This window comes from Scyliorhinus torazame, chromosome 4, assembly GCF_047496885.1.
Source record: "Scyliorhinus torazame isolate Kashiwa2021f chromosome 4, sScyTor2.1, whole genome shotgun sequence".
NCBI classification, from domain to species: Eukaryota; Metazoa; Chordata; class Chondrichthyes; order Carcharhiniformes; family Scyliorhinidae; genus Scyliorhinus; species Scyliorhinus torazame.
Window position 1 is genome coordinate 325,184,441 of NC_092710.1, and position 14,750 is coordinate 325,199,190.

The following is a 14,750-nucleotide window of genomic DNA, read 5'->3' on the forward strand; positions in this document are numbered from 1 at the left end:
CGCGCTTCAAACAAAAACAAAAGAGGCTGTCTTTTTATTGACTCTTTCTGTGGGAGCAAGGCCTGGGGGGGGGGGGGGGGGGGGGTGTTAGGAGCTCCATTCGGTGCTGAGAGGGGAAGAATCCAGCCAATTCGGTCTCTTGTGGGTGGGATATGGGGGTGGGGGTCGGTCCAAAAGCACCAGGAACCTGTATAATGACTGTGCCAGTGGGGCAAAACGGGCGGCACGGTAGCACAGTGGGTAGCACTATTGCTTCACAGCACCAGGGACCCGAAGTGCAATTCCTGGCTTGGGTCGCTGTCTGTGCGGAGTCTGTACGTTCTCCCCGTGTCTGCGTGGGTTTCCTCCGGGCTCTCCGGTTTCTTCACACAAGTCCCGAAAGACGTGCTGTTAGATGAATTGGACATTCTGAATGTGGCGACTTGGGGACTTTCACAGTACCTTCATTGCAGTGTTAATGTAAGCCTACTGGTGGCACTGATCAAGATTATATTATAAATGGGCATCAGGGAGCCAGTCAGTAAAGTGCTAACTACGAAGACATTGCACTAACAAGGAACAGTTCAAAGATGTGCAGGTTGGGTGAATTGGCCATCCCTTAGTGTCCAGGGATGACTTAGGTTAAGTTAAGGAATGGGCAGTGGGTAGCATTTCTGCCTCACGCCGCTGAGGACCCGGTTTCGATCCCAGCCCCGGGTCACTGTCCGTGTGGAGTTTGCACATTCTCCCCGTGTCTGCGTGGATTTCGACCCACAACCCAAAGATGGGGCAGCACGGGAGCACAAGTGGACAGCACTGTGGCTTCACAGCGCCAGGGCCCAGGTTCGATTCCCCGCTGGGTCACTGTCTGTGTGGAGTCTGCACGTTCTCCCCGTGTGTGCGTGGGTTTCCTCCGGGTGCTCCGGTTTCCTCCCACAGTCCAAAGACGTGCAGGTTAGGTGGATTGGCCATGATAAATTGCCCTTAGTGACCAAAAAAGTTAGGAGGGGTTACGGGGATAGGGGGAAGTGAGGGCTTAAGTGGGTCGGTGCAGACTCGATGGGCCGAATGGCCTCCTTCTGCACTGTATGTTCTATGTTCTATGTGCAGGGTAGGTGGATTGGCCACGCTAATTTGCCCCTTAATTGGAAAAAAAAAGAATTGGGTACTCTAAATTAAAGAAAGGTTCGGCTAAGGTGTTATTGGGGAAATGGGTTTGGGTAGGGTGCTCTTTCGGAGGGTGGGTGCAGGCTCGACGGGCCGAATGGCCTCCTTCTGCACCGTCGCCTCCTCCTTATACAGAGGGACCAGGAATGGGCCACACATGGAGCCTGCTGAATGATCTGACCGTAAATTCAACCCCCACATCGCTGTCCACCTTCTCACCCTACCCAGGTAGGGCAACCAGGCATGTGGAATAAATGGGGATGTGCCAGGATCGCCCGTATCTCTGGGAGTTTTTACTTAATAAGTTGTCTTGTCTCTTAAAAACATTCATCGCAAAGCATGAACATTTGGTTGGGAAAATCTTATATCCCCCTCACCCCCCACCCCAAGACTACTGAATAAGTCAGACCTTCCTTGTAAATAGCTAGTTCACTGCACCAGGGTACACGTGACAGTAAATCTAAATTTAATCTAAAAACAGAATAGAAAATCCGGGCTCTCTCCTGAAAATCAGTCGAATTTGTGTGTGTCAATAGCAGCAGTGATGAGTTCCTCTCCCCGTCACCATTTCTGATCAGAGACACTGGTATACACTGACTGAATGAGTCAAATTCCATTGACATTACACAGGGCATTCCAGGATTAAGATGGGAGTTTGGAGAATTACATTCTGTCACACTGTCCGTGCTCTGTAACAACATAAACCAGTGCTGCTGTCTCTGCTGGCCGTTATGTGTTGTTAGATTTTAATTGCCTGGGATTTCAGGATTATGTTCTCCACGGGGTGGGTGGGTGGATTGCCTCTCCATCAGGCTATATCTTCCTCTCGTTCCCTGGGCTGTTGAATGATCTCTTTGTATTGTGTTTGAGAGCAAGGAGGGTGCAGGAAGATACTGCACTTGCCAGTGCTTCCGAGAGCCGTGAGGCTCAATGTCTCTGGTGGTGGGAAGGGCAAGAACGCAGATTGCAGCTCCCTCCACAAGAGAGACCTCACTGTCAGACTGCACCACTATAGATAACACTGCGTCTACCATGTTGTCTGCCCAACATCCCTGGCAACCGAAGACGGGGGTTGTTGGCTGGTTCAAATCCCACCGGGGGAAATTTGGGAACTGGACTCGAGGCGTTGTGGGCTGGCATCAATGGAAATAAAGAATAAATGAGCGTTGTCGGATCGTCATTTTTTTTTTTAAAAAAGGAGTAATGTATTCAAAGCGACCAGCTTGCTTCGCTGAAGGCCAGTTTACCCTTCCCTGTGTTTTGCCGCTGGGCCTCGGTGTCTTATTTTGTGCAGGACAGCAACACACAACCTGCTTGAAATGACTGAATAACAGAAAGTGACTCGTCGCACATTAGAGAATGTGGTCAGACCGCAGGAGTCTGCCAAGGAGAGAGTGTGTGTACATGTATGTGTGTATGTATATGTATCCATGTATATAAGTATGCTTGTGTGTGTATGTATGGATGTGTGTGTATCTGTATGTGTGTGTATGTATGGTGTGTATGTATACATGTGTATGTATATATGTGCACATGTTAATCTGTGTGTGTATGTGTATATATGTATGTGTGTGTGTATGTGTGTATGTATGTGTATGGGTACTTATGTGTGTATGTATGTGTGTGTATATATGTATGTGTGTGTGTATGGTTGTGTGTGTGTATGTGTGTATGTATGTGTATCGGTACTTATGTGTGTATGTATGTATGTGTGTATGTATGTGTGTGTGTGTATGTATGTGTGTGTATGTATGTGTACTTATGTGTGTATGTATGTATGTGTGTGTGTGTATGTATGTGTGTGTGTATGTATGTATGTGTATGGGTACTTATGTGTATATGTATGTATGTGTGTGTGTGTGTATGTGTGTGTGTGCAGATGGTTGCAAATTTGAGAAGGTTCTGGGATTGAAATGGTTAATTGGATCAGCATTTTACATTGAAGTTCATTGTCTGGAATGGAGAGATATGGGAGAGGTAAACATGTTACTAACCTGACAGGTGGCAGGTGTAAAGCACAACTCTGATAGAAGTGGGCATTAATTAGCCCTCCCTGGGTGTAAAGGGCAGTACTGAACAGAATCCATGGGATAATACAGCGCTCTACAGAAAATAATGAAAGAGGAATGTTCCATTGCCCGAATTATGAGCCATTAACCCAAGGTGGGCTGGGTACCACCTAATGCCAATTCCAAAACGGTTGGAGTTAACTGTGTGCTGGATACTTTAAAAATGAATAATCTCAAAATTCAACTGCCATTAACCCTGTGTGCTTAAATCCACAGAATCACAATCCACGGGAAGTGGAATTAAATGCAAAATACTGCAGATGCTGAAAGCCTGAAATATAGAAAGTGCTGGACAAACTCAGTAGGTCCGGCAGCGTCTGTGGAGAGAGAAAAACAGAGTTAATGTTTCGAGTGTGTGTGTTTCTCTCTCCCCAGTGACCAGAATTAAATCTGTACCTTCCATCCTTTCAAAACACAGAATCCCGCCCCCCTCCCCTCAAAAAATCAAACAGGATTTATTTCCCTGTGTGCTGCACTCAAGCTGATGGTGTACCAGAGAAACCACCCAAATTCAATCGGAGTGTCAACATTTTAACTCTGTACAGGCAGGCTACTCTTGGGTGATAGCAAAAATATCTTTGGATGGGAGCAAAAATAGGAAGGCAGATTATTGTTTGAATGGGTGTAAATTGAGAGAGGTGGATACTCAGCGAGACCTTGCTGTCCTCGTGCATCAGTCAGTCTCTGAAAGTAAGCGCACAGGTACAGCAGGCAGTAAAGAAGGCAAATGGTAAGTTGGCCTTCATAAGGAGAGGATTTGAGTATAGGAATAGAGATGTTTTACTGCAATTGTATAGGGCATTGTGAGGCCACACTTGGAGTATTGTATTCAGTTTTGGTGTCCTTATCTGAGGAAGGATGTTCTTGCTGTGGAGGGAGTGCAGGAGGGCTAATTTCTGAGATGACGGGACTGTCATATGAGGAGAGACTAAATCGGTTAGGATTATATTCATTGGAGTTTAGAAGAGTGAGAGGGGACCTCATAGAAACTTACAAAATTCTAACAGGATTAGACAGGGTAGATTCAAAAAGAATGTTCCGGATGTTGGGGGAGTACGGAACCAGAGGTTATAGTTTGAGGATAAGGGGATAAGTCCTTTTAGGACTAAGGTGAGGAGAAATTTCTTCACCCAGAGAGTGGTGAATCTGTGGAATTCGCGACCACAGAAAGTAGTTGAGGCCAAAACATTGCTTGATTTCAGAAAGGAATTAGATACAGCTCTTGGGGAGCTACGGGGAACGTAGCTGCTTAGGAATACAAAAAAACACGAACAGACAAAACTCAAGAGTGGTTACGATTGTCCCCATCCCACAAAATATGACACAGTGTATGGAAAGGCTCAGTAAACCAAAGTCCACCACACTAAGAAAACAAAAAGGGACGGTCAATAGAGAATTAAAGGTGCTATATTTAAATGCGCGCAGTGTACGGAACAAGGTAGATGAGCTTGTGGTCCAGATTGTGACTGGCAGGTATGATGTGGTAGGCATCACAGAGACATGGTTGCAGGGGGTTCAGGACTGGCATTTAAACATCTAGGGATTCACAACCTATCGAAAAGACAGAGAGGTGGGCAGAGGGGGCGGGGTTGCCTTGTTAATTAGGAATGAAATTAAATCAATAGCACTAAACGACATAGGGTCAGATGATGTGGAGTCTGTGTGGGTAGAGTTGAGGAACCACAAAGGCAAAAAAAACATAATGGGAGTTATGTACAGGCCTCCTAACAGTGGTCAGGACCAGGGGCACAAAATGCACCATGAAATAGAAAGTGCATGTCAGAAAGGCAAGGTCACAGTGATCATGGGGGACTTAATATGCAGGTGGAATGGGTAAATAATACTGCCAATGGACCCAGGGAAAGGGAATTCATTGAATGTTTACAGGAGGGCTTTTTGGAACAGCTTGTGATGGAGCCCACGAGGGAACAGGCCATTCTGGACTTAGTGTTATGTAATGAGCCAGACTTGATTAAAGATCTTAAAGTAAGGGAGCACTTAGGAGGCAGTGATCCTAATATGGTCGAATTCAATCTCCAATTTGAAAGAAAGAAGGTAGAATCAGATGTAAAGGTGTTACAGTTAAATAAAGGTAACTACAGGGGCATGAGGGAGGAACTGACGAAAATCGACTGGGAGCAGAGCCAAGTGGGAAAGACAGTAGAACAGCAATGGCAGGAGTTTCTGGGAGTAATCGAGGACACAGTACAGAGGTTCATCCCAAAGAAAAGAAAGGTTATCAGAAGGGGGATTAGGCAGCCATGGCTGACAAAGGAAGTTTGGGAATGCATCAAAGCAAAAGAGAAAGCCTATAATGTGGCAAAGAGTAGTGGGAAGTCAGAAGATTGGGAAGGCTACAAAAACAAACAGAGGATAACAAAGAGAGAGATAAGGAAAGGGAGGATCAAATTTGAAGGTAGGCTAGCCAGTAACATTAGGAATAATAGTAAAAGTTTCTTTAAATACATTAAAAACAAACGGGGGCAAAAGTTGACATTGGGCCGCTCCAAAATGACGCTGGTAATTTTGTGATGGGAGACAAGGAAGTAGCTGAGGAACTGAATAAATACTTTGCGTCAGTCTTCACAGTAGAAGATATGAGTAATATCCCAACAATTCCGGAGAGTCAGGGGGCAGAGTTGAATATGGTAGCCATCACAAAGGAGAAAATGCTAGAGAAACTATGAGGTCTAAAAATTGATAAATCTCCGGGCCCAGATGGGCTACATCCTAGAGTTCTAAAGGAGGTAGCTGAAGAAATAGTGGAGGCGTTAGTTATCATCTTTCAAAAGTCACTGGAGTCAGGGGAAGTCCCAGAGGATTGGAAAATCGCAGTTGTAACCCCCCTGTTCAAGAAGGGAACAAGGAAAAAGATGGAAAATTATAGGCCAATTAGCCTAACCTCGGTTGTTGGCAAGATTCTAGAATCCATTGTTAAGGATGAGATTTCTAAATTCTTGGAAATGCAGGGTCGGATTAGGACAAGTCAGCATGGATTTAGTAAGGGGAGGTCGTGCGTGACAAGCCTGTTAGAGTTCTTTGAAGAGATAACAAATAGGTTAGACCAAGGAGAGCCAATGGATGTTATCTATCTTGACTTCCAAAAGGCCTTTGACAAGGTGCCTCACGGGAGATTGCTGAGTAAAATAAGGGCCCATGGTATTCGAGGCAAGGTACTAACATGGTTTGACGATTGGCTGTCAGGCAGAAGGCAGAGGGTTGGGATAAAAGGTTCTTTTTCGGAATGGCAACCGGTGACGAGTGGTGTCCCGCAGGGTTCAGTGTTGGGGCCACAGCTGTTCTCTTTATATATTAACGATCTAGATGACGGGACTGAGGGCATTCTGGCTAAGTTTGCCGATGATACAAAGATAGGTGGAGGGACAGGTAGTATGGAGGAGGTGGGGAGGCTGCAGAAAGATTTAGACAGTTTAGGAGAGTGGTCCAAGAAATGGCTGATGAAATTCAACGTGGGCAAGTGCGAGGTCTTGCACTTTGGAAAAAAGAAGAGGCGTGGACTATTTTCTAAACGGTGACAAAATTCATAATGCTGAAGTGCAAAGGGACTTGGGAGTCCTAGTCCAGGATTCTCTAAAGGTAAACTTGCAGGTTGAGTCCGTAATTAAGAAAGCAAATGCAATGTTGTCATTCATCTCAAGAGGCTTGGAATAAAAAAGCAGGGATGTACTTCTGAAGCTATATAAAGCATTAGTTAGGCCCCATTTAGAATACTGTGAGCAATTTTGGGCCCCACACCTCAGGAAGGACATACTGGCACTGGAGCAGGTCCAGCGGAGATTCACACGGATGATCCCAGGAATGGTCGGCCTAACATACGATGAACGTCTGAGGATCCTGGGATTATATTCATTGGAGTTTAGGAGGTTGAGGGGAGATTTATTAGAAACTTACAAGATAATGAATGGCTTAGATAGGGTGGATGTAGGGAAGTTGTTTCCATTAGCAGGGGAGACTAGGACCCGGGGGCACAGCCTTAGAATAAAAGGGTGTCACTTTAGAACAGAGATGAGGAGAAATTTCTTCAGCCAGAGAGTGGTGGGTCTGTGGAATTCATTGCCACAGAGGGCAGTGGAGGCCGGGACGTTGAGTGTCTTTAAGACAGAAGTTGATAAATTCTTGATTTCTCGAGGAATTAAGGGCTATGGAGTGGGTAAATGGAGTTGAAATCAGCCATGATTGAATGGTGGAGTGGACTCGATGGGCCGAATGGCCTTACTTCCGCTCCTATGTTTTATGGTCTTGGGGATAAAGGGTTCAAGGGATATGGGGGGAAGGTGGGATCAGGGTATTGAACTTGATGATCAGCCATGATTATAATCAATGGTGGAGCAGGCTCGAAGGGCCGAATGGCCTCCTCCTGCTTCTACTCTCTAAGCAGGTTTCCATGTAATTCAAGTTGAAAGTGTGTGGGCTGAACTCTCGGCTAGTTTGGAAGCACGAAGTCTGCGACTGTTGCGAGTTTGGGAGAAGGAGCTTGGCGTTGCTGCAAATTCGAAGGCGCCAAACTAAATCATTGCGCACATCGGGACAATTCTGGCCGCGACTCAAGAGCTACTTACTGCAGTATCTGCGCAAAGCAGAGATTTGAACAGGATGGGGGAAGGGGGGGGGGTGTTTTAAGGTGTTTATAAAACCTAGTAATTGGAGAAAACCTTTTCCTTGGAGATGGCCAGATGGCTATCAGTTACACACACTGTACAGCCGTTGTTTAGACTGTACTCCTAAATCAGGGTCCCATTATTGCTTTGCTTACTGACAGTAAGAGGACAGGAATATAACTTACACACTGGGGCACTGCCCTTTCCGTGTTCCTCACTCACCGGGGCTTGATAACACACACACATTCTACACAGAATTATTATTGGCCCCATGGCGCTCGTTATATACAAGCACATTCAGAATGGGGATTTGGCACACAACCAGTTAACATAAAGAAGCATCTGTCCAGTAAAGCGACCTAACCCTGGAACTTCTGGCTAACTTCAAAGGGATCAAAACACCCTCCTCCTATTTTTAAATGTCGTTCCCCAATTGCCAAGGAAAAGCGGGCGGATTGGCTGGAGCATCGATGTGAGTGATCCGCTACAATTTCTCCCTCCCCACTGCATCCTTCTCCCTCACCCAATTCCTTAACTTACCTGAATTCCACCCCCCTCCCCCGTCCCCCCCTCAACACCAACATCACTACCCTCCACATCCTTCCGGGATGGGGACCACTCGCTAATCCTGCCGGGGAGGTAGTCGGCAGCAGACTCTGTCCATTCCTAACTCTCACCCCCCGCCCCATCACCCGCTCTCTTTCATCCATACTGCAATACGGCCTCCACACCAGTACTGGGACCCACAATACACTAACCCCCCCCCCCCTCCCCCAAACCCCACCGATACTTGGACCCACAATACACTAACCCCCCTCCCCCAAACCCCACCGATACTTGGACCCACAATACACTAACCCCCCACCCTCCCCCAAACCCCACCAATACTGGGACCCACAATACACTAACCCACCCATCCTCCCCCAAACCCCACCAATACTGGGACCCACATACACTAACCCCCCCTCACCCCATCAATACTGGGACCCACAATACACTAACCCCCCCCGCCCCCGCCACGCCCAAACGCCACCAACACTGGGACCCACAATACACTAACCCCCCTCCCCCAAACCCCACCAATACTGGGACCCACAATACACTAACCCACCCACCCTCCCCCAAACCCCACCAATAATGGGACCCACATACACTAACCCCCCCCCCCTCACCCCATCAATACTGGGACCCACAATACACTAACCGCCCCACCCCCACCCCCAAACCCCACCAAGACTGGGACCCACAATACACTAACCCCCAACCCCAACCCCACATGAACTGGGACCCACAATACACTAACCCCCCTACTCCCCCAACCCCACCAGAACTGGGACCCACAATACACTAACCCCCCTCCTCCCCCAACCTCACCAGAACTGGGACCCACAATACACTAACCCCCCTACTCCCCCAACCCCACCAGAACTGGGACCCACAATACACTAACCCCCCCCCCTCCCCCAACCCCACCAGAACTGGGACCCACAATACACTAACCCCCTCCCCCAACCCCACCAGAACTGGGACCCACAATACACTAACCCCCTCCCCCAAACCCCACCAATACTGGGACCCACAATACACTAACCCCCCCCCCTTACCCAAACCCCACCAGAACTTGGACCCACAATACACTAACCCTGCCCCCCACCCCCAAACCCCACCAATACTGGGACCCACAATACACTAACTCACCCCCCCTCCCCCAAACCCCACCTGTACTGGGACCCACAATACACTAACCCCCCCTCCCCCAAACCCCACCAGAACTGGGACCCACAATACACCAACCCTCCCCCCTCCCCAACTCCACCAGAACTGGGGCCCACAATACACTAACCCTGCCCCCCACCCCCAAACCCCACCAATACTGGGACCCACAATACACTAACTCACCCCCCTCCCCCAAACCCCACCTGTACTGGGACCCACAATACACTAACCCCCCCTCCCCCAAACCCCACCAGAACTGGGACCCACAATACACCAACCCTCCCCCCTCCCCAACTCCACCAGAACTGGGGCCCACAATACACTAACCCCCCTCCTCCCCCAACCCCACCAGAACTGGGACCCACAATACACTAACCCCCCCCCCAACCCCACCAATACTGGGACCCACAATACACTAACCCCCACCCCCCAACCCCACCAGAACTGGGACCCACAAAACACTAACCCCCTCCCCCAACCCCACCAGAACTGGGACCCACAATACACTAACCCCCTACCCCAACCCCACCAGAACTGGGACCCACAACACACTAACCCTGCCCCCCACCCCCAAACCCCACCAATACTGGGACCCACAATACACTAACTCACCCCCCCTCCCCCAAACCCCACCTGTACTGGGACCCACCAATACTGGGACCCACAATACACTAACCCACCCATCCTCCCCCAAACCCCACCAATACTGGGACCCACATACACTAACCCCCCCTCACCCCATCAATACTGGGACCCACAATACACTAACCCCCCCCCCCCCACGCCCAAACGCCACCAACACTGGGACCCACAATACACTAACCCCCCTCCCCCAAACCCCACCAATACTGGGACCCACAATACACTAACCCACCCACCCTCCCCCAAACCCCACCAATAATGGGACCCACATACACTAACCCCCCCCCCCTCACCCCATCAATACTGGGACCCACAATACACTAACCGCCCCACCCCCACCCCCAAACCCCACCAAGACTGGGACCCACAACACACTAACCCCCCCTCCATCCCCCAAACCCCACCTGTACTGGGACCCACAATACACTAACGCCCTCCCCCCAACCCACCAGAACTGGGACCCACAATACACTAATCCCCTCCCCCCAACCCACCAGAACTGGGACCCAAAACACACTAACCCCCCCCCCCTCCATCCCACAAACCCCACCTGTACTGGGACCCACAATACACTAACGCTCCCCCGCCACCCCCCAAACGCCACCTGTACTGGGACCCACAATACACTAATCCCCCCGTCCCCTCCCAATCCGCACCTGTACTGGGACCCTCTCTAAACCGGCTGGGACCACATCCCCGCCGCAGCAGCTCCACCTTCCCCCTCCCCACCAGTCCAGGAATCGCCAACAAATCCCACCAGTCCACCCCGCGCGGCCACTGGGGGCTCCTCCAAACGTCACCCCTTCCCCAATGCCCCCTCACCACCACCACCACCTACAGCCCTGGCACCAGCCCTGAGCCCCGGGAGTTATCGTGGACACAGCTCGGTTCACCCAAGGCGACCAAGCGACAGGCACCTCATTCCATTCAAACTCCTGTCCTTCCGGAGAGGACCTGCTGTCAAGACTTCTCTGACAGGTCTCCCAGCCGAGGTTCACATAACACACGGTGGCGATCCAACGGCCCCTTCTGGGCGACGGGAGAAAGGAGCTTTGCAAAAGGAGAGACTTTGATCTGGATGGATCAGACGTGCTGGGTCACACTTCCAAGAGCCAGTTCTTTACAATCAGGTCAAGCTTGAAGAGTGAAGGGGCATTTACTATTGGGGGGGGCGGTCAGGGATGGGGTTGGAGGTCAGGGATGGGGGTGGGGGTCAGAGATGGGTCAAGGATGATGGGACAGGGAGCAAGTTCTTTAGAAACTTCCAGCATGAGATGACAGGTTGGGAGCAGATGGCATCTTGGCCTTTAGAATTAGGAGGCGGGTCCCGACAGCACCATATAGGACCATCAGCAAAGAGAGAAACTGCAAAATGTTAAAGAACCGTCCAGTGTAACAACAAGAATTTATATTTATCTGGCACCTTTAAGTTCATGAAACGCCCCAAGCTGTTTTCCTGGGGCATTATAAAACAAAGTTTGACACTGAGCAACATGAGGCGAAATCAGGTCAGATGACCAATCGTGTGGCCAAAGGAGGAAAGCAGGTAAGCCAACCTTTAACCCAGAAGGTCCAGTCTGAAGTGCGTAGATTTGCAAATCAGTAACAAGCGTAATCCCCAAGTCAGCATTGTTGAATTCAACACTTCATACAAAACACAGGCGGCGAGCAAATGTTGCAAAATGGAATAAAACATTTGGAAGACGCGTGTCTTAATGTGTCAGGAGCAGGTCCAAGCTGAAGCAAATGCGTAATTCGATGTTTAACCGCTCAGAATCGGATACAATTGCTCTGATACGAACAAAAAGGGCCGTGCAGTTATACAGCTGGGTCAAAAGCGTGCGCGTTGCTGAGCGAGATGGACTGATTTCAGCCTCCACATTAATGCCATGTCCGAATTTTCAATAGGGATCTCTGTCCATCTGTCTGTCTACACAGGATGGGACAATGGACCTCGGCTAGAGCAGAATGCCGGCTGGTCCATTCACAGATAACAGAGCAGCCCGCACCCACGCACGGACCCCGGGGGGCTCTTAACTCCTCTCGCACCCACTTGTCCCCAAACCCTCTTGATCTGATTTACAGGGGAGAAGATGAAAAGGGTGACCCCTGTTCTGGGCAAGAGAATCTTTAGGCCACCTTTCTCCTCCAAATCGCAGGGAACGAATAACCCAGACGGAAGAGCAAAAGAAAACATCGCAACTCAGGCACATTTCTCCACATCAGTCCTGGGAATGTGAGGTGCATATCTCGCACGCCTGTGCCACTGACTCTGAAGCAACGGAATGATTTCTTAGCACAGACACATTAGAAAACTGAATACAATCCTCCCACAACTTTACCTTGGCTACAAGTCACCCTTCAAAAGAGAAGACTTTTTACACATTCTATCTTGGCAATCCATCTCCTGCATTTTTCTAAGCACTCAGATCCGCGAAACACAAATCGTAACAAACTTGACATGGAAATGTTCCCAGGCTCGCTGATGTTCCAATTTTTTTTCTAAGGAGTTTGCATTTCATGTAATGTAAGTACTTACATTCAAAGCATTTCTATTGATTTCTTCCCCTTTTTTTTCTGTCCGCAGGACAAGTCACCCAGGTCTTCCAAGAGGAGAGCAGGTGGAGGGAATGTTTTTTTTAATTAGATAGATCCTTGGAATTCTGTTTGGCAGCAGCGGGGGAAAGAGCACATTCTGTTTGTAAAGCCTCCACTTTGCAGCTTGAGCCGGTTGCTGCCACTCTCGCGTCCTCCCAGCTCACTCACTGACACGGATTTGTTTTCACTTGTTTTAGTCCCCCCTCCTCCTCCTGCAGGCAGACTCCACGCGTCACTCTCCCATCGCCACCAAACACAAGCCAAGATACTCAAAGAGAGCTGAGCTGGGGGGCTGTCCAATTGCTTAGCAGCTTCCTGTTTCCAAGAGATGCGGCGAGGCATTTTGGGAGCTGTAGTTTTAGTTTTGCTGCTCTTGTTGAAGGCTTTGATTTGAATTATTATTGTCACATGTATTAGTATACAGTGAAAAGTATTGTTTCTTGCATGTTGTACAAACAATGCGTACCGTACATTGGGAAGGAAGGAGAGACTGCAGAATATAATGTTGCAGTTATAGCAAGGTGTAGAGAAAAGATCAACTTTTTTTACAAAAATATATTTATTAAAGTTTTTTAACACAATTTCTCTCCCTTACAAACAATAACCCCCCCCCCCCATAATAAAATAACAAGAAATCGCACAGAGCAAGATATATACATGGTGAAATGATAAGAAAAGATCAACTTAATACGTCTGTGTCAAAGGCAACCATCTGTGTCAAAAACAAAATGCCCAAGGGGTTTTCCAGGTCTTTTCATCGACTTTGACTTAAAGTGTTGGTGTCTTTCAATGGCTATGGGTGGAAAGGGAAACAAACGCTTCCATATTGCAACAACGGATGAACGGACAATCGCGTGACAATCACCAGGCAGGAATGTTCCCTTCCAGTCGGGTAACGCTTCAGCAGTCAAGGGCATTCAGCCTCTGATCTCCGGGTAAGCGTTCTCCAAGGCAGCCTTCAGGACGTGCGACAACGCAGAATCGCCGAGCAGAAACTTATAGCCAAGTTCCGCACACATGAGTACAGCCTCAACCGGGACCTTGGATTCATGTCACATTACATTCACACTCCCACCATCTGGCCTGGGCTTGCAAAATCCTACCAACTGTCCTGACTTGAGACAATTCACACCTCTTTAACCTTGGGTTACCCCTATCTCTGGATCTGTAAAGACTTAATTAACTGCAAATGCTCGCCTTCAAAGCATTGTCCTGCATCTTTGACTTTGTCTATATATATATGTTTCTGGAACATACCTCTTCATTCACCTGAGGAAGGAGCAGTGCTCCGAAAGATAGTGTTTGAAGCAAACCTGTTGGACTTTGTGGTAGTCACCACTGTTGTATATATCACATACGAGATTTAATACAGTAATGCTCCTGTACTACAGGTACAGGGGTAGATCCCTGCCTGCTGGCTCCGCCCAGTGGGCGGAGTATAAATGTGTGTTGTCACCGAGCTGCAGCCATTTTGGCAGCAGCTGCAGGAGGCTACACATCTCTGCTTAATAAAGCCTCGGTTACTCTCTACTCTCGTCTCATCGTAATTGATAGTGCATCAATTTATTACGCAGAGATTTTACAACGATGAACCTCCGCATCAAGCCTGATCGCCTGCAGCTGTACCCTCAAGCAGACAATGCCAAGTCGACCTGCGCACATTGGCTAGCTTGCTTTGAAGCCTACATCGGATCTGCGACAGAACCACCCTCAGAGACACAGAAGCTCCAGATCCTGTATACGCGGCTAGCTCCGATATCTTTCCTCTCATCCGGGACGCGCCTACCTACGCTGAAGCAGTGGTGGACCTACATTTTTGGGGCCCTGAAGCTTGAACTGTTATGGGGACCCCTTCGCAACCAGCAACAATGTCTGGGTAACCACTGTTATCTTCTTCAATGGGGTTGTTCCACGACAGATCACTACACATTTGATTAAAATTGTTGTACTGGATTATCTA

The 14,750-nt window shown here is 48.7% G+C and overlaps 1 protein-coding gene across 3 annotated transcripts in view; it reads right to left on the bottom strand.

Annotated features, from left to right (window-relative positions):
• The window catches only part of daam2 (dishevelled associated activator of morphogenesis 2), a 458,630-nt gene extending 445,657 nt beyond the window's left edge, over nt 1-12,973 (bottom strand). For all 3 annotated transcript variants that reach the window (XM_072500175.1, XM_072500172.1, XM_072500174.1), the window contains exon 1: nt 12,732-12,973. The gene's annotated coding sequence lies outside the window, so the exon portion shown is untranslated. The remainder of the gene's footprint in view (nt 1-12,731) is intronic.
• Nucleotides 12,974-14,750: the final 1,777 nt, after the last annotated feature.